The sequence below is a fragment of the Leptonychotes weddellii genome, chromosome 8 (assembly GCF_054177405.1).
Source record: "Leptonychotes weddellii isolate Sample4059 chromosome 8, ASM5417740v2, whole genome shotgun sequence".
In the NCBI taxonomy this organism is placed as follows: Eukaryota; Metazoa; Chordata; class Mammalia; order Carnivora; family Phocidae; genus Leptonychotes; species Leptonychotes weddellii.
The window spans coordinates 1331677-1351348 of NC_138376.1; the positions used below are offsets into that span (position 1 = coordinate 1331677).

General features: G+C 45.8%; 1 long non-coding RNA gene and 1 other non-coding gene across 2 annotated transcripts; one reads left to right on the top strand and one right to left on the bottom strand.

The window, feature by feature from the left end:
* Positions 1-57: 57 nt before the first annotated feature.
* LOC145722912 (uncharacterized) lies at positions 58-5246 on the bottom strand. The gene is made up of 2 exons (XR_014147463.1): positions 5060-5246; positions 58-1190 (listed from the first exon to the last, which is right to left on the bottom strand). It is a non-coding gene; the product is annotated as an uncharacterized LOC145722912 (long non-coding RNA).
* Positions 5247-15208: 9962 nt separating this feature from the next.
* On the top strand, positions 15209-15282 carry TRNAI-AAU (transfer RNA isoleucine (anticodon AAU)). The gene has a single exon. It is a non-coding gene; the product is annotated as a tRNA-Ile (tRNA).
* Positions 15283-19672: the final 4390 nt, after the last annotated feature.

The following is a 19672-nucleotide window of genomic DNA, read 5'->3' on the forward strand; positions in this document are numbered from 1 at the left end:
ATGCCATAATTACACAGTGGAGTGCTATGCATATTTAAAAGAAAATGAGAAAGTTCATTGTGTACATACATATATTTTAAAATAAAAACAACAGTCAGAGCAATCTGCATAGAATGCTACCACTGGAAGTATATTTGTGTTAGATTACATATGCATTTTACAAAAAAAAAAAATCTCTCAAGGGTAATCAGTCAACTCATGACAACAGTAACCAGTTGAGGGGCTGGAGACTGAGGAGATGGAATTGTTCAGGAGCAGGAAGGAGAAAGTTACTGCATGCCATTTTAGACTTTGGACGTACCTACTAAAAAATATTACATAAGAGCTCAAGAAAACACTACGAATGAGGAGGGGGACAGGAACTGTTTTTACCAGAGGCCTCCTCTGAATGGTGAACGGAGAGCTTCCTTTCTGGAACTCAGCAACACGAGGGCTCCGAAGGAGGCCTCACCAGGAGCCCCAGAGCGAGTGAATTGCAATTTGGAGTCAGTCTGGAGTCAGTCAAGAAGCCTGAGGCAACAAGGCAAGAAGGCTCTGGAATGGGGTTCTAGCTTGGCCCTACTCAGGGCCAGCGAGACCTGGAATGCACACCCTGATTTCAAAGCTTGGTGAGGGGAGCTGTCTTGATTTGCTCTAGGGTGTTCTGGGAGAAGCGGAAGAAGTCCTCTCTCCACAGTGCAATCTTGGACTATTTTGTCCAAATTCACAGAATTTAAATAGTGTAAACTTCCTCCTTTGGATCTAGGAGTAACAACTTGCAAAATCTGTTTTTTTGTGTATGTATTTTGTTTTTGCAGAGAAAGCAGTATTTTTGGTCTGGGCCAGAGTGTAGTTCTTACAACGTACAGTTTCCAGGAGTTGTTTTTACAGGAAATCCTGTTTGGCTTTAGGGGCAAAGAGCACTGAGTGGAGTAACTCTGTAGCAATCTCCAGTCCCCGCCCTCAGCTTTGCCATTTACCCAGTCCACAGCTCTGCAACAGACCCGGGACCAACCAAGGCTAGCCGTGGGGCAGTTTCATTGGTTTGATTCTCAGGCCTTTGACAGAACCCTTTGGAGACTCAAGTAATCTTGGGATGAAGACTATCGAGTCCATCCACAAATCAAAGGCTCCTTTGAAATGTCTGTGATTCTTACCTAGATCTTGATTTTCTCCTAATCCTTCTACTCTACCAAGGAATTCAGGAGTCCCTAAGGAAAAAAAACAGAGAAACAAGGACATTTGGTTAAAAGGACACCATCCAAAATCTGTCACAGCTCATCCCTTCCTTCCTGCTTCCTCCTGGGGAGTTTAATTTTTGTCAGAGATTCTCCTCAATCCCAAACGGCTTCTCAGACTCTGTGCCACTGGGAACTTGCCGCTTTCTTGCGCCCATCGACACCCCCCAGGAGATGCTCTTTTCTCTTCCTTCCAGCATTGACCCCCTGGATGGGGAGCTCTGAGAAGCCCAATGCATGTGGATGCTGCCCAATGGGGGTAGAGTTGGTAGAGAAAGGACTGGTAAATTATTATAATTTTCTTTAGAGCGTCTTTGATTTCGAAATTTGTCCTAGAGACTTTCTCAGTCAACGTCCTTTCTCAATGTCAGGAAGAAGTGGGAGGTAAAAAGAAATCTTAGAAGATGGCTCCTTTGTTGTCTCTCAAGACCTTCAGACTTAGCGGACCCCAGTAGGTCCGGATGTGCCGAATCAACTCAGGATAACTTCCTCTATTTCAGCGTCAGACTGAGCATCACAGTTCAGTATCACTTCTTTGAACAACATAGGAAGAAAGATGTTTTTCACAAGAGAGAGGAAAGAAACCAGACAGCCAGGAGTGACCTGTGACCCCAGTCAGACCTGTGACCCCTTGAGCCACTGGCCTCCCTCCACAGGACGTCCATGTGAACTTACTCCGGACAAACATGGTTTGAAGTCAGAAAAGGAAGGGGATGTTTTGGGGGTTGCTATAAACTGCTTGTGCTCCTCCAAAATTGGTATCTTGAAACCTAATCCCCAATAGGATGATGGTGTTTGGAGGGGGGGGGCCTTTGGGAGGTGATCAGGTCCTGAGGGCGGAGCCCCCAAGAATGGGAGAAGGTGCTTATCAAGGAGACCGTGGAGAGTTCTTTCCTGCATGTGAAGACACAGTGAGGAGTCTGCCCTCCAGGAGCCACGAGGCCAGGAGGCAAACTTTCCCCAGACTCAGAATCTGCACATGCTTGAGCTTGGACTTCCCACCTCCCAGAACCTCGAGAGGTAAATGCTTGTCATTTCGGCCACCAAGTCTCTGGAGTCTTTGTTATAGCAGCCCAAGGGGACTACGGCTGGGATGGAGACACAAGAGAGGCCGACAAGACTGAGCCGTTCTGGAAAGGCAGATCCATTGCCCTTGTGAGCGGTTTGCGTGATGTACATTTGCCTGAGATGTCCGTATGTAAGACAGAGATCAGCTTTCCACGTTAGAACATGGTGACATGGTGAGGGGTCTCTGCGACTCATTTATAACATGGGACTGGAGTACAGATACACCCGTGAGGTCGGGCGGATGAGGGGGACTGCTGGTTCAGCCCGCTGAAAGCCCACTGCTTCCGATGGGTTTTAGGGTTCAGGACAGAGAAAAGAGCACGGACCTCATCCATAGCTGTGTACTGCGTGCCCGCGCACGTGCCGATTTTCTCCGCTGAGGACACGACACCCGAAGAGCAGATACAACTGGAATAGTCCTTGACTGAATTTGCAGCAGCTCACTGTCATTCTCCATAGAGCGCCGACAGCTGAATAGGAAAGCCGAAAGAAGATATGGAGGCAATCTCCGCCCCTGCATCTTTCCAGTCCCTGATGTTGGCACCACGCCCTGCTACCCCTCCAAGAACAGCCGCGCTGCTCTGGGTTTACTATTGTCACGGTTAGAGGAATTTCTAGTGGCTTCCCCTTGGCCTTTTCTGCCGTAATAGCATTCCCTCCATCAGTCACAGAAACAATAGTAGGGACGCCTGTGTGGCTCAGCCGGTTAAGCGTCCGACTCTTGATTTCGACTGAGGTCATGCTCCCAGGGTCATGGGATCCAGTCCTGGATCTGGCTGCATGCCCCAAGAGGAGTCTGCTTGGCATTCTCTCTCTCAAAATAAATAAAAGAAACGATGCTAAAGATACTGTCTGGAGTTAGGGAAATGATCTCAGGGTGGGTTTAGGGACCCACTGTGCCCACAGTGAAATGGACCAGAAGCAAACGTCATTGAGTCATTGAGTCTCTGCCTTGCTTGGTGGACAGCAGTGATGCTTTGTCCTCTAGGAATCAATGCCAGCCATTTTCTAGTAATCCTAGAAAATTCTATTTCCTTTCCCCTAATGCACAGTCACTTTGGTAAAAGGACACAGGTCCTGTCTTGTCCTCACATGGTCTTTCCTCTGCGCAGACTCGGAGAGAGATTTCTGGTATGTCTTTGTCTTCATATAAGGAAACCAGTCCAATCGGATGAGGGCCCCACCCTTATGACCTCATTTAACCTTATTTACCTCCTGAAAGTTCCTATTTCCAAATACAGTCACATTAGGGGTTAGGAATTGAACATGTGAATTTTGAGTTCGTAACAACACCCATCTAGTCTTTGGCAATTCCTTGCCAACACTTGGCTCCTATCACCCTGTGATCCAATCATGTCCATTATGTTCAGGGATTCCAGTTTAGTGGTAGCAGGAACCCCTGTAATTTCTGGCCTATGAGGAAAAGTCACCGCAGAGCAAATCGGGCATGCTGAGGCTCTCCTCATGAATTTCCTTCTCACAACCTTGGTGAAAGTCCCTCTGGAGAAGCCCACGATACATTCATTCTAGAATTTCAATCTCCTTACGCCTCTAGTTTGCTCTGCATACACTAAGGAAATACTGATGTTTCAATTTCATTGTGTTGGTTCGTCCTAACTTTGGGTCCATATATTAATCATTTATTAATTATACTTTTTTTAATGAATAAAAATTTAGAGCTGTTCCCAGGTCCTTGAGTTGAAACACTGAACTGGGTACCTCTGCCAAGTAAGACTATGTCAGTGAGCTTGGTCTGATGCAACTTTATATTCCTGCCACCTTGATCCTATTCACTTAAGATCCATTCCCATTCACACTTGCCCGGGTTTCTGTCAATATAAATTTGGGAAATCATGCAATTATTTTGATGTGGATCACACCTCCCCATGGGTCACACTTTGTACTTGGCCCTCTGGAGTCTCGAGAGAGGAGAGAGGTGGTAGTGATAGATGCTAGAGAGTATCAGCTGAGCTTAGCAGATAAGTGCCTCAAAGAGGCCACTACAAATATCTCAGACAAGAGGACACTAACCTCTTAAGGCTGGGCTCAAAGGACCGCTTCTACCATTTAGCACTAGGGGGTTGTAATCTGGAAGTGTAGAATAATTTCCCTAAATATGGTTGAGACAGGTGATAGTTCCCCTCTTCTAAGCTTATCTCATTCCAGAAAACAAAGTCTGCAATATTTTTGACTTTCAGCAAAATCTCTGATTAAAATACAGACCCACATACCACTAAATTATTATGCAATTTACTCCTTTCCTTTTTTACTATCCTATCCTTACCCATTCCCCAAGATAGGAATTTATCTTTTACCTGAGTCGGTTCATTTTTACTGGAGTCATTTCACAACGAATTTAGAAAGACTTGTTCTCAGTCTGAGTCTCATCAAGAGCAACTGTGGCATTACATTTTGTTGCCAAATGTTGCCAATTTGGTTGGCATAATACCTCATATTAATTTTTTTTTTTCTTTAACGTGTGTCCAGTTCAACTGTGATGGGGAGAGCATGAGATTCGAGAGGGAGGTGACATAATCTTGTCTTGATTCCTGTTTGTACCAGCTGTGAGTTTGGGCAATAGAACAGCAGAACAAAGAGATCATGCTTCTGTAAGGAAAACTAACTACTAGACTCTGAGTTCCTTGAGGACAAAGGCTTTCTGCATTCGCATTGCTGGCCAGCGATGGTGTTCTCGAGGTATTTCACCTGCCCCCTTACGGGTCTCAGAAGCCTGGTAGTGAGATGGAGCCACACGACTACTTCTAGTCAGTTACCTGCAAAGGCAGAGGCTGTGGCAGAAAGTGCTCGTGGCTTCTGACCGCCTCCTGAGCTCAAGCCGCTCAATTCTGGTTCCCAGAGAGTCATTTGCTGTCGCCAAGAGAGGAGTATGCGGCTCCGTCGCAGGGGCAGAGAGACGGCGTCGAGGGCACGCGGAGGTCTTGGGATCAAATTCTCGGGTTGTGGTCGTCATTTGACAGTACGTGTGAGTCCAATCATTATGCTGTTCTCCTTAGATTATACAGTGCTGTCCGTCAAGTTTCATCATTTGTTTAAGTAAAACCTTCTGTTATTAGCCCGACCCCGCCGCCGTACTCCGGGGCGCTGCCTGGCTTTTCACGCCTGACGTTGGCGCAAGAGCTGCGGCCCCGGGGGAAGCTTTTGCTCGGACACGAGGGTTTCGGCTCTCTGTAAGCGGAAGGGAGAGCGCGGCCCCGCTGCGAGCCTCTCCGAGCCGCCCGGGGGCCGACGAGCCAGGCCCGGGGGCCGAGCCGCCTCGCCACGTGGGCCCGCTCACGGGCGCCCCGCGGCGGCCGGGGCGCGAGCCGTCCCGTGGCGTAGCGGTTATCCCGTTCGCCTCGCACGCGAAGGGGCCCCGGTTCGAGGCCGGGCGGCAGCAACGCCTTTTTTCCCGAGACGCAGCCGACTTGATTTCGCAGACGTGGACTCCAATCCGCAAACACGGAAAATGTCAAGTCGGCGCCCTTCCTGCCTGCGGGTCCCGGGGCCAGTGAGCGGCCCGGGAGGCGCGGCGACGAGGGAGGGGCGCTCCCCTCGGGCTCCGGGTCTCCACGGAAGCCGAGGGGCAGCGACACCAGCCGCCAGCCCCGCCGTTTCTCGGCAGCCCCCGGTTCTCACCCCCAATCCGCCGACCCCGGCGCCGCGGGAGCAGGTGCTGCGGGGCGCCCAGGGGGTGCGCTCCCCGCCGCCCGCCGCGCGCCCTTCCCGGAGGCTCGGAGCGCGGCCCGGGGCGCGGGCGGCAGCGCTTAGGACCGCGGGCCCCGCGCTCCACCTGCGGGGGGCGCCTCCTCCGTCCGCGCGCGGGCGCGCGAGCGGGTCCCGCACACAGACTTGGCCCCCGACGTCCCGGGCTCGGCGCGAGGAGGGAGCGCGCGCCCCCTCGCGGTGGGAAGGGCGCCCGCCCGCTCCCCCGGGCCCGGGCCCGGGCCGTTCCGGGCTCTGGCCGACGGGGAGCGCGAGCGTCTGCAGCCGCTCAGAGGGCGCCCTCGGACAGAGCCATTCCGGGGCGAAAGGAACGGCCATCGTCACGAAATACAAAAGGAATGATCGTGCACATATGTATCATTACTGTAACATAAAAATATGGAAAGCAGGTGTTTATTTGAAATTGTATCCTTCTATTCGCTGTTCTGTTGCATAAATACTGTTACTTAATCAAAACAATAGGACTAGTTAAAACTGGAGGCATGAGCGATTAATAGGAGAACTAATTAAACAAATAGTACATGTGAGGAAATACAACAATACTTTTATAATGTTTCTGTCCTCTGACAGAGAAACTTAAACTTCTTATTTGATATTTCAGTTTTGTAGTAGATTATGTGACTGTGTATGCATCAAGTACATACATGTAATATTTTTTAAAAGGAAAACAAATACAATAGGACAAAGTAAACATGTTACCTATATTTAATAAAAAGTGATGACTTTTTTTTTTCTGTCCCATGATACTGTAGGATATTTTTACTTTTTGTTTCCTTTTCCCGTAATATTTCACTGAACTGCTTGCAGCCCTTAGGACATTCTTCTTTTCTTTAATGTAGTGGTAAAACCAAGACCAGTTAAGAGAAAATTCACGTTGACATGCAGCTCTGTTCCTCTCAAGCCTGTATTACACTGCTTTGTGTCAGTTCAGTGTGATGACCTCCAACTAAATGTCCTCTCAATAACACTGAGCATGGAATCCTCAGGATTTTACTTAATAGCAACAGCAGGTTCCTGGACGGGTGGGACTTACTTTCTAGCTCTGCAAAAGTGTCCACCTACTTTCCATCTTGTTTGGGTTGACCAGCTGTTTGACATCAGGTCTTCTGCATCCGTAACTTCGTCGGATCATCTCCATGTCAGAAATGTCCACTGGTTAAAAACATTCCATAGCACACGACACTATTGTAGCTCAACCCCTTTTTCTTGGGGAAAATGGTTTAAAGCACAGACATAATTTGAACTTGTACAATAAAAGTTGGATTCCAAATAAGTTACAGCTTTAGTAAAGAAATGAGAAAGTCCCATTTAATGTGACTGCTCTTTGTGGTGATGTCTTTTTAAAGGTCTGTGCGAACCAGTCTTATTTCCCCAAAATGGAGTCATTTTTTCACTGTATGAGTTTTTTGTGTCCATCTGCACGTGACATGGAACAACTCTGGCTCATCCGGTTGGTTCATCCTTTATCCTAGTCTTTATATGCCCTCTTCAAAGACCGTCAGCCAGTTTTGGAGCATCTATATTTCTGCTTTGCTGGAATCTTTTTCTACATTCTCATCCTCAATGTATTCCTAAAATAAAGGAGGCAATTCTCCTTGTGCCCAAATTTGAAAATCTGATTTTGTGATTTTACAAAAGACAAATATTTTTACATCTTTTCTGTGGCCAGCAGCAGCGATAGTCATCCTGTAGGCACGTGTTTAAAGAGGCCAGATCCTTTCATTTCTATACGGTCAAAAAATCTCATTGTTTCTGCAAATTTTGAGAAACTGAAAAGTGATCCAAACCTTTAGTTATGGAAGCTTCACTATCATAGGTGAATAAAGCACACCGCTGTTTCGCATGAGATGTGGTGTACAAGACGTGATGTGTGAGATGAATGGGACATTTAGCAGGTATCAGCTTTTCATTTTCTTTGGTAAGACATCTGTTGGCTGTGTTTGCCAAAATTTACATCTGTGCTGTCAGATGAGTATGCAGATCAACAAACAAAATCTAATTTTTATTTGGGCAAAAGATATGAGATTACAACTGATGTGGGCCATTCTGATGGATCCAATAACTGGTTACCTTTAACCAGTTGGATCCAGGACCTGGAGGATGAGGAACTGCTTTCACAAAAAAATTTACTGAGACCAGGAGGGAAAAGTTGTATTTCATTCAAGGAGAAACACTTTAGCAAAGATAGACATCTCTGGGTGTCTTGGCCTTGTTTAGGCATTTTTTCGTAGGTTAAAAATATTTACCAGTTGTGATGGTGCATTTTATGTTTCAACTTGAATGGGCCATGGTGCCTGGATGTTTGGTCAAACATTATCCTGGTTGTTTCTCTGAGGATGTTTTTGGGTGGGATTGACATTTAAATCGGTGGACTTTGAGTCAAGCAGACTGCCCTCCATAATGTGAGTGAGCTTCATACAATCAAGTGAAGTCTTGAATAGAGAAGAGGGCTGATCTCCAGGGGATGAGAGAGAATTTTGACACCATGCTGCCTTCAGATTTTCTTTGCAACATCAGTTCTTCCCGGTTTCCCAGCAGACTGCCTTTGGACTCAAATTATCACTCCTTCCTGGGTCTCCAGTCGGTCAGCTTCCCCTATCAGATTCTGGACTCACTGAGCTGTCACAATCATGTGAGCCGACTTCTTAAAATGAACCTCTTTCTATAACATAAACATCCTACTGGTTCTGTTTCTCTGCAGAAACCTGACCAACGTACCAGTTATTATTGTAACATATTTAACTCTTCAAGAGCTCATAGGTGGCATCCCCTGCAGTTTCTACAGCAGTTTTCTGATGCGAGTCATCTTTTAAAAGGGGGTCTTGGTCCCCCGTCCATGCAAATAAGGAGTGTCGTTGGCAGCACAAGACAGCTGATGGTCAAGGATGCTGGTCCCCGGGCAGCAACATCTCTGGTGCTGGGCGTGGGCCTCTGTCACCTTGTCTGGCAGCTGGAAGTGGCTGTCCTTCCCAGTTTGGGAAGGGAGTCCATGGAATATTCATGTTCTCAAAGGGACATAAGACCTAGAAAATCTATGACACACTGATGGAGAGGAGGAAAAGACTGAGGGGTCATTGCAGTTAGTAAGAATAATGTTTGCTTTCATGGTATATGTACTAACAAATATAAGTGAATGTAGGATCATATAAACACAATATATGTATAGCATAAATAAATAATAATACAATATGTTATAAATAGTATATGAATTATATAAATATCTTATGGTACTCTATTAATATCAATAATAATATAAAAACTTAACAGAGTTTCTGGAAAGAGGTACCTATCTCCATCCTTTCATTGCTAAGGGCAACCACAACCCCTGCACATTATACATAAAATAAACAGAAGAAGAATCTGAAAGGTGGAGAAAGGAAGGAACCTGGCTAGGGACCCTGGGGCTGGAGGAATGGCCTCCTGTGTCCTATACTTGGAGCTACATAAGCTGGAAGCCCGAAACGCCAGTGGGTGCATACAGAAAACTAAGAAAAGCTGCTCTCTCTGGCCAGAAGACCATCAGAGGGACAGCCTCGCGTGACAAAACACTTCTAGATGATGACTACTGTCCGTTAGCCACACACCACACAAAACTGTAGCCTCACTACTACCCAGGGCAGCAAAGATCAAGCAGGAAGCTGGGACTCGTACCCCCACCCAGCAATATCTCTCCCTCTCCCTGGCTGCTGGGGTGGTGTTAGAGGAGCCTAGTGAAGAACAGGACTTCCGTCACTGCCCAGTGGTAGCTGGGTCCTGCCTCCATCCATCTCTGGGCCAGTGGAGACCACATGGGACCAGAATTGTCACCACCTCCCAGCAGAAATAAGATACTCCCTACCTCTGGTGTCAGTGGGGGCTGAGTGGGGGATCCTGGACTTTTGGACTGTCCACCTGGCAGTAATGAGCCCCCCTACTTTCCCTGGGGGTAGAGAAAGCCAATTACAAGGGAGGGTTTAAGTAAGAGCCAGAGTCTCATAACACAAAGCACATAATGTCCAGATTTCCGTTGAAAATCACTTGTCAAACCAAAAACTGGAAAAATCTCAAACCGAGTAAGACATTCAACAAAGTCCAATAACAAGATGAAAGGGATGTTAGGATCATCTGACAGAGATTTTAAAGCAGCCATCTTAAAAATGCTTCAATGACAATTGTGAACATGCTTGAAACAAATGAAAAATAGAAAGCCTCAGCAAAAAAAAAAAAAAAAGCATCAGAAAAAAGAAAGAAAAAATGTAAAGGAATACAAAATTAAAATTTTAGAATTGAAAAATTCAATAACCAGAATAAAAATCTCAGAGCCTGGGCTCAGCAGCAGAATGCAAGGGACAGAGGAAAGAATCTGTGAACTGAAGACAGAACAACAGAAATTACCCTACAGCAGCCCCAGCAGACTAATACACTCATACATTGCTGGTGGGGAGGTAATACAGCCCCTCTGGAAATACTTTGTCATTTTTTTTTAAAAACTAAAAATGACATCACCATGAGACCAACCATTGCCCTCCTTGGCATTTATCCCAGAGAAGTAAAGACTTATGTTCACGCAAGTAACTATGTAGGGAAAGAAAAATAATTGTCCCTCTATCCTTCTAGATTCTTGGCTGAGACCTCCCTGCAATAAAAGACAAATTAGCAAAAGAAAAAGAAACAGAAGTTTGACAGCATGTATATCTTCTGTATACATGATATTTACATAGTATTCCTGGTTCTCTCCCATGTATACAAAGGTATACATGTTATTAAACTTCTGTTTCTTTTACTTTTGTTCAACTGTCTTTCATAATGGGTGGTGGGAGGGCCTCAGCTAAGAACTTAAGAGGGTGGAGGGAAAATTATGTTTCCCCTCCTTCAACTGTGTGTGGATGTTTATACCAACTTTATTCATCATAGCCAAAACCTAGGAAAAAATCCAGATGTCCTTCAAGGAGTGAATGGGTTAAACATCCCTGCCATGGAATACTGCTCAGCAATAAAAGGAAATCAACTATGGATACCTAGAAGAATCTGGATAAATTTGCAGAGAATTTTGGAGTGAAAAAAAGTCCCAAAGGTTACATACAGTATGATTCCATTTATGTAACATTCTTGAAATGGTGAAACTACAGAAACGGGCCGAGAGATTAGTGGTTGCCAGGGGCTAAGGAGGGAATTGGCATAGGAGGGAAGTGGGTGTGGTCATAAAAGGGCAACATGAGGAGTCCTCAGGCTGTTGGAAATGTTCTGGATCCTGACTGTTTGAATGTCAATATTCTGGTTGTAACATTGTTTTGCAAGATGTTACCTTTGGGGAAAATGGTAAAGCGTATGGGATCTTTCTGTATTATTTCTTACAACTGTATGTGAATCCACAATGATCTCAAAATAAAAAAAAAAATTATTAAAAACACTTAAGTGCTTCTCTAATACTTTGAGATCTCAAAACATTTTTTATATTGTTTCATTTGCTCTCAGTCTTTTATTGTATGTTTTTCCTTCTGCTCCTCTGGTATTGCCAAACGATCTCCGTTCCTTCAAGATATCATCTGGTTACTTCCGGTGTAAAGTTTCACAAAAGCCAGAACCGAATATGCAGTAATTTTCACAACCAGGTCACATCCGGTCCCACCTTTACTCTTGATGTCCTCCTATGAATTCCGTCCTCCAGTCTTCTGTACTAGGACAGGCTGCGGGACACCTGTTCTGCTCTATCTTCATTCACAACCAACCCGTGAGTCCTCTTTCCTTGCTTCGCCCAAAGTCACCACACTTTGCAGTGCTAAGAGAACCGTGTGTTGTTACTGATGACATTTTTCATGTCTAGGTACCGGTCCTAGCAACAAACAAACAGAGCCTAAGTACTCATTTGCTATCCCCAAATGATCATTTCAGATTCAGATTTCTTTGACTTATTGCTCAAAATGCCTTTACCTAATTTTTGTCTGAGCTTTGGACGAGTGATGGGAAGAAGCATGACACTTGCAACTTCTTTTAAAAACGACTTAAGTTTTCCCTGCTCCTGCAGCTTCAGGGAGATTAGTTCACAGGAGGGAATCCTAACGGGAGAAGTTAATTTGTACAAATGATACCAGATTTGTTTACTTTTCTTATTTTTCCTCATGTTCCTTAGAGATTAAAGCTCACATTTGTGGGACTTGAAGCTAAGTCATTTGAAACCATGGGAGGACACATTAGAAATCTTACATAAAACCAGTTTGCGTACATGTTCTATTTCCTTAATTGAGTTTGAAAGAAGAAATCGGCTCTTCATTGTTCCATTTTCAAAAGTTGGTTGAATGGCCACTCGCTGTAGCTGTGGTTGATGCTCTGATGGGGAGAAGAGGAAGCAAGAAGAGTCAGAAGAGGCTGTCGAAGTAGACCAGTAATGCACGGAGACCAGTGAACTTCTCGCTTGTTCCATATGACAAATACATACTGAGCCCAAGGGCCAAATCCTACATCCCTACATTCAGCTTGTTCAGATTCCTGCTTTCAGACTCCACTGCTCTCCACAATTTATTGGTGGTCACAGAAAGAAAATCCTGCACTCCACAATTTCCAAGACAGAATTTAAGGTACTCTCTTGAGGCCCCACTGGGAATGATTTTTCATAGATGTTTTAGAGAGACCAATCCTTTGTATTATCGTTTCTCTACCGAAGACCCCACTGTCATCTCCTGAACTCAGAATCCTAATTTCCTAGGTGACATCAAGGTTCACCATTCCCTCCGTCAGTTAACTTCTAAACAATATACAGTATGCTCTGTCAAGCCGTCTTCAACATTGCTGGTGACAATACTCTCCGAAATTACAGAAAAGAAAGGGAGAAAGATTCTAATGCAGGATATTCTGTTTAAGCAGCTGTGCAATGGAGCCCAAATACGGACGTTTTCCATGGCATGTAGTGTAAGTGCTTTCACTGGACTGTGCTGCTAATCTGTCCCGATCATTTGTCAGAAAATACATCAGTATCAAACCTGAAGAACAAGAGAAGATCCTTCTTAAGCTATAATGAAGATACTGCCTCTGTGGAGAAGATCATGCCTACACTCAGCTACTCAGAAATTGTGGGTGCTACTGGATTTTAAACTCTGGGAGGTTGTGGGGGGGGACCGTGTGTGGCTTTGGGCCATTATGGGCTACCATGGTGAAGACCAAACTGGATCATGGCAAGATGTCCATAAACATTTGTCAGATCAGTGAACGACATTATGGGTAATTTTCTGAAATGTATCCTAAATTCTATATGACATTCCTTTGCCCCCCAGGTGCCCAGCAATCTCCCCCAGAGGTCTAAGTAAAACCTGGCAATGCACCTGCAAGGAGTCAGCCATTTCACTTCTGGAAGTTTCCATGTCAACAAGTACATATTATTTCTCATTTTCCCCAACTTCAATATAAGAATGATCGTGGCTATCTCTTACTATTGATTGAATAAATGATGTATGATGGAAAGTTTACTTGAAACAACACGCAAATCACCTGGCACAAAGTAGGCCCACAAACGGTTAGCTTCTTTACTGAGAGCAGCTAGGCTGTTACCTTATATTTTAAGGGAACTAGTTTCAAGGATGACAAAAGCAATTTTGGCACAGAAATCTGGAAACATTTGGTTTGGTTGTACAAAGTTGCAACAGTGTGTCCCTCTCAACCTCCTGATTAAAGCAAGCCCATAGGCTTCAGAATATCAGGTTTCTGAACCCATCAGGGAGTTGAGGATACAAAAAAACCCAAGGAAACTACATTCCACAAAGAGGCCTCCATAGGGTAAAAGAGGCCTCTGGTTGCCCTTATCCCTGGCAGATGGGCAGAGGGGCAAAGGAAGAGAAACCTACGAAGACACGAGTAGGAGCAACTGGAAGAAACTCTTAAGAGATTTTTAAGGTTTGTTGGTGGGCCGGCTTCACCCAAGTAGAGAGAATTCCATGCAGCCCAAACCACTGCCGATCGTCTCTGCTGAGGAGAGTAAGCCAAAAGGGGCCTGAGGGAAAAGGCCAGAAAGTGGAGAGAAATACCCAGGGAGGGCAAAGCCTTCCAAAAGCAGGGAGCATGGCAGAAAAGCTAAGGGCAACCAGTCCAAGGCACTTTGTATTAAACTGCTAAGAGCCAGGACCGAGAGCTGAGGGAAATCTCTCCAAGGCTCTCTGGAAGGAGAGAGATCTCCCAGCCAAAAAAAAAAATAGCCCGGGGAAGACTGGAGAGCAAAGAGGATGCCCAGTAGCCCAAAGAGCAGACCTCCCCCCCACCCCAAGCAGGAGAGATCTCCCAAGGTTTGGAAAGCTAAGGGAGCAGCAATAAAGTGCAAAGAGGAAAGTGACCCGAAGAGCAAAAAATCTGGTTTTTCAATTCACCTTCTACTGAATTTTTACTAGAGGACAAAGCAAACGCACACAACTCCGAGTTCACATGGAGGATGCTGACGCAAAGAAATGTGCTTAAGATAAGGAACATGATCTTATAGCTTTTATTGTTACATTAAAAAGCAATAAGTAAATAAAGAGTTGATCTGCCTTGTCGAAAGATGGAGCTCTCCTTTCTGCAAAAGAAAAAAAGAAGAGAAAAAGCGTCTTTCGAGTCTTGCTCAGATACATGTTTGTACAAAGCAGGGCAATGGACTTCAGAAGCAACAAAGGGTAGTAAGCTGGAAGAGAGGCATGGGAGGGGTGTAGGGTCCGACGGAGAAAAGATAAAGGCCCAACTCCGAACTCGCCCTGGTCTCGCCTTCTTTTGTCTTGGATTTAGGACGCCTTAGTTCTTTTGGGACGGAGAGGGGTCAGAGGCTGCCGAGGGGGCAGACCCCCCAGTCCTCGCGTCCCGCCGACGCCAGCCCTGCCCTCGGGCGCCACCACGCGTCCGCGAGCCGCACTGCAGCGCCGGATGCCGGACGCCGCTCGCGATCGCGGCTGGGGCGAGCGCCGACTAGCGGAGGCCGGGCGGCGGGGCCGCAGGGTCCGGGTCCCCAGGGCGGCCCCTCCCGGGCTGGGGCGGCTCGCGGCGCAGGAGAGGGAGCCCCGCTCGGGACTTCTAGCGGCTGCTGCCGTCAGCGCGAGGACTCAGTTTTCCCGGGAGGAAGCCGGTTCGGCTGTGTCGGCACCGGGAAGTCTCTCTGCTCTTTCTCTGTGGAAGAAAAAGCGTCTGTCCCAACCTCCGGGCGGGCAGGTGCCGGTGGAGCCTGGCCAGGCATGACTTTAACACGTTAAGTAAAGCACGCGCCCCCACGCGGCCGGTTAGCTCAGTTGGTTAGAGCGTGGTGCTAATAACGCCAAGGTCGCGGGTTCGATCCCCGTACGGGCCACGTGCGCGCCCTTTTTTTTTTCCCTTCCCGTCCATCGCGTCCGCGGGGACTCTGCTGCCTCCCCCCGGGGACGGAGGGTCCAGCGGCGCCGCTGCTGAGCGGTGGGGGCGGAAGCTTTACTTTATTGAAAAGAGAAATCGCGGCGGGGGGGCCGGGGAGAGGTGCTGCCTTTCGGGACGGGTCGGGAGGGGCGAGCTCCCGCGGCTTTGCCGTGACACCGCGCAGGCCTCCGGAGGGCCGGGCGGCGCGGAACGTTCCCGGGCGCCCGCTCCCACCCCGCGCGTTCGGCGGCGGCGTCCGCGCGGCCCGGCCCGCCGGGTCCTAGCGCCCGCCGCGTTCCGCCCCCGACGAGCCTCCTCGCGCGCCGCGCGCCGCGCCCCTCGCCCGACCCGCAGGCCGCCGGCGCGCTCGCTCTTCCTCCGGTTTCGGAGTCTGCGGCTACCACGGAAGTGCCAGTCGCCGTACCGGTGAAATAATACCGTGAGCAGCGTCTCGAGCATGGTGCCGGGGATGCAGGAGCTGCTCGGGGCATCCGAGGAAGCCGGGCTTCGTCTGTGAGCCCAGAGCGGCAGCCTCCACGTCCGGAGCAGGGACGAGAGACCCATTGAAAGAATTGACAGAGGGCACCCGCTTGTCCCTAGAGACTTGTGCAAGGACTCGCCCGGCCTTTGCGGACTTCGAGGCTGCGGGGCAGCCCGGCTCGGGCCCGCTCGCCGACCGCCCGCCGGGAAACGGACCCCTCGGCCGCACCCCTGCCGCAGGGGCCGGGGCCTGCCGCGCCTTCCCGCTGGCCTGCGGGGCCCCGGGGTCAGGGGACGGCTTCACGTGGTCGGCAACTAAAGGGGTGCGTCCCCCACCTGTCCCTGCTCCCCGCTGCCTCCCGGCTGCAGCGCCTGCTCTTAGTCTCACAGGGATGCTCCCTGATGGCCTTCGGGCGTGGACATGTAAATACCAATATCGGTTTTCTTTCTAGTTACACAAAATGTCACATTGTACACACTATTTTGCATCGTGCTCTTTTCACTTGATGTGTCTGGAGGTATTTATTGATCAGCATATACTGAGCTGTCAAACTATACAGGAGCAGCCTCTTTCCAAAGGAGTCGCTCCAGCTAGCCAGAAGTTGAATCTGAACTTTTAAATCCATTCTACCCCTGCCTCAGGAAGTCTACAAGCAGGGCGGGAGATAGGGCGGGAACAGGACACCTTTAATTTTCTGTTATAATGTGAATAAAGCACTTTCTGTGTGAAACCATATGACATTTCAAATAGTACTAAGGTCGGAGCTCCAAAACACACTGCTGATCAAAGGAAATAATGTATAGATTGGTTCAAAGATAGTTTTCAGGAAAAGGTAAAACTGTGACTCAGAGAGATACAAAAAAGAGCATGTTGTTACACAATAAGATATTTTCAATTGTTTTAGTTCACAAAAGCAAAGTCTACTAAATTGTTACAACTCACAGCGTAGATGGAGGAAAGAGAAAGAGCTTCTTTGTAGATCTAGAAGATAGATTTCTGTAACAGCATCAGCAATATTCCAGACAAACACGACAGTTGTCCCTCAGTCAGTCTTCTGTAATTCTTGCTCCCCTGGGTCTTGAGTTAACAGTTGTAAGGGTAAATGGAAATTATTTTCTCTGTTTATATAGAGAAAAGTTGTTCCTTGCAGTGTTTCCTTGGTTATGTAGTGAATCTGAGTCCTTACTCGAATCTTCAGAATAGAGATAAATGTCTCTATGGATTAAGTCCGGTCTTCAGCTTTTACAGTGTAGAATATTTCTAAGGTCGTGGGCCAAATAACCTCTAGATATATAAAAATGTACCTGCCAGAATTAGGTCAGGGATCTCTCAGGAGCTTGACAGGAGACCCACAAGGTGCAGCACTTTGCTTCTCAAGGAGATAAGGAGAAGTCAGTATTCTTTCTTCAGCTTTGCTGTAAACAATGAGTCAGATTGTATCATAATTTTGTTGTCACTTTGATGCTACTTTATATACATGTAAAAACGCTAATACGTCATAAAGTGTCTTCTCTCTCTTCTATCGAAAAGGAAGCATCTTTCTGCTGGCTGAGTCATTTTATTTCCCCAAAACAGTTTCATGAACCCATGAGCTTCTTGAGCAGAATTCTGGAAATCCAGACTCAGTAGAATGGTTATGGTCTTAAAGTTGTTGAATCCAAGCCATCCAGAGTCTGTAACCAAATGTATCTGGTATAGTCATCTTTTCCTACGAAGCTCTGAGATGGTCTTTCTTTGTTGAAGATGAAGCTCATTGCAAGTGCTTTCCCAACAAAATAACTATATAGAGAGATGACAAAAGATTTTAAATGGTTGGGATTGATTTATTACTTATAATTCTCTGAGGCAAAAGGGCTGATGAGAATTCATGATAAGAATAATGCCACTAACAAGGAATTTTGGTTGTTTCTGTGGCATGCAAAACAAGATAACAAAGCCAATCCAAAACAAGTTCTAGACAAAATAGTTGTAGACATTATGACCTTCATATTTTCAAAGAAGATTTAAAAACACTGCATTTAGTTTATAGAAGTGGATGAACATAATTTCCACAGAGAGAAAGTCTTGAAATGGACATATGATAATCCTGAGACACCATATGCCACAAATATACAAGTCACATAGTAAAAATATACCAAGACTATGTCAACAGTATGAAGCAAAGAGGCCTGGTAAGTCTGGAGTAGGTTCTACATATCTATACATTAATAAGACTTATTAATAATTAGTAACTGTGGTAAGTCCTCAATTAAAACTCAGTAGCCCAGAAGATGCTAGATTCAAATTAAAGAAATAAAGTTGCGACCAAGTTAACATAAAAAAAAAAATAGCTGGGATTATGCCTGATTGCATTCTACCCCTGTTGTCTACTATCAGACAAAACAACACCAGGATTTTATATGTTGATAGAAATATCTCATGTACAGTAAGAGCATTGATAAATCCCCAGGAATTTCCCATTCAGTGTACAGTTTCTGAAATACTTACCTTAACATTTTACCCATGCAAATTTGACTTAGGGAAGACTAAGCCTTTCTCCTCTTCTCCTTCCTCCTTCTTCTCCTTCTGATTTTCAACTCTTCCTGTGCAACTCATCAATAGTAACACATCCAATAGCCCTGGTTCTTTCCAGCATCTCTCTTTTTTGCAGGATGAAAGAACAAACCTTTATGATTTTCCAGGTACCTCCTGGGAAGTCTCAAAGACAGCTGTAGGTGGAAAAGATATATTGAAAGTTTTATCGTACATTTAGGATTTGATTTGGGGAAGGTAAAAATTAAAAGCTCTCAGGACATTTGAACACTTAGGAGAGGAATCAGATTATGATTGCTGGGGAAAATATTTGGCTACTTGTTTCAAAGCTACAGTAAAACATTTTAAAATAAGCATAGAAGGTAACATGAGTGTAAAGAACTGTAGCTCATTCCTATGTGAGAAACCTTTGTTGTCTTCAATAATTAAAGGCAGCACAGTCAGCATAAACTATAAAAGGGTATTCTCTAAAATACAGAATATTTGCTCTCCAAGAAGATGACACAAGGGAAAACCAAAAGGGACCCTGTCATATTATAGGGGAAGGCAAGAAGCGGTAAACCAAAGAAACAAACACATCGAAATGAAGCAAACTTTCCTAGATTTTAATACAGTTCATGGCTTTTCAAACTCAGGTATTATAAATGAGGATAAATAAACTTAATTTTCAAATTCTGTCCTTCGTTATGCTCTCCCCCATCCTGGAACACTTTGACACTGTATTTCAGGACTGGCTTCAGGAATCCACAAGGTTGGAACTACTTTCATACTATTACCAAGCTGTTATCAACATGGATTGTGTTCCACTTTGTTAACTTCAAATGAGTTAATAAGTAGGGATTGTAAACATTTGTGTTGGAATTGTTTGTAATGGAACAAACATTCCAAGTTTGTATTTTAGATACGTAAACCTCTGAGGCATAGTTTGTCCAGTTGTTTACAGTGTTTCTCAACAGCAGTTTTCCAGCGTAAAGGACCCTGAAATACCAAACTTCCGACTGTTCCCCCAGGTGAGTGGACCGGCCCATCGAAGCATGAAAACAAGGAACAGGAGGCTCTTGAGATGTAAGAGAAATATTCGGCCAGTTCCAGCATGTAAATAAATAGATAAACAAACCAACCATTAACAACCATATTTCAGGATTTGATTTATAAATCTGTTAAAACCCAAGGCAACTACTTATAAACTGCCACATATCCTTATTTTCAAACATTTTTCCTTTCGTGTGCAGCCTTTTTATTTGCTTATTTTGATCTGCCTGCCTTGCTTTCTTGAATTTTTTTAATCATTATCTTTCTAAGAAGATTTCATGGTCAGCCCACTATAAAAAAAAAA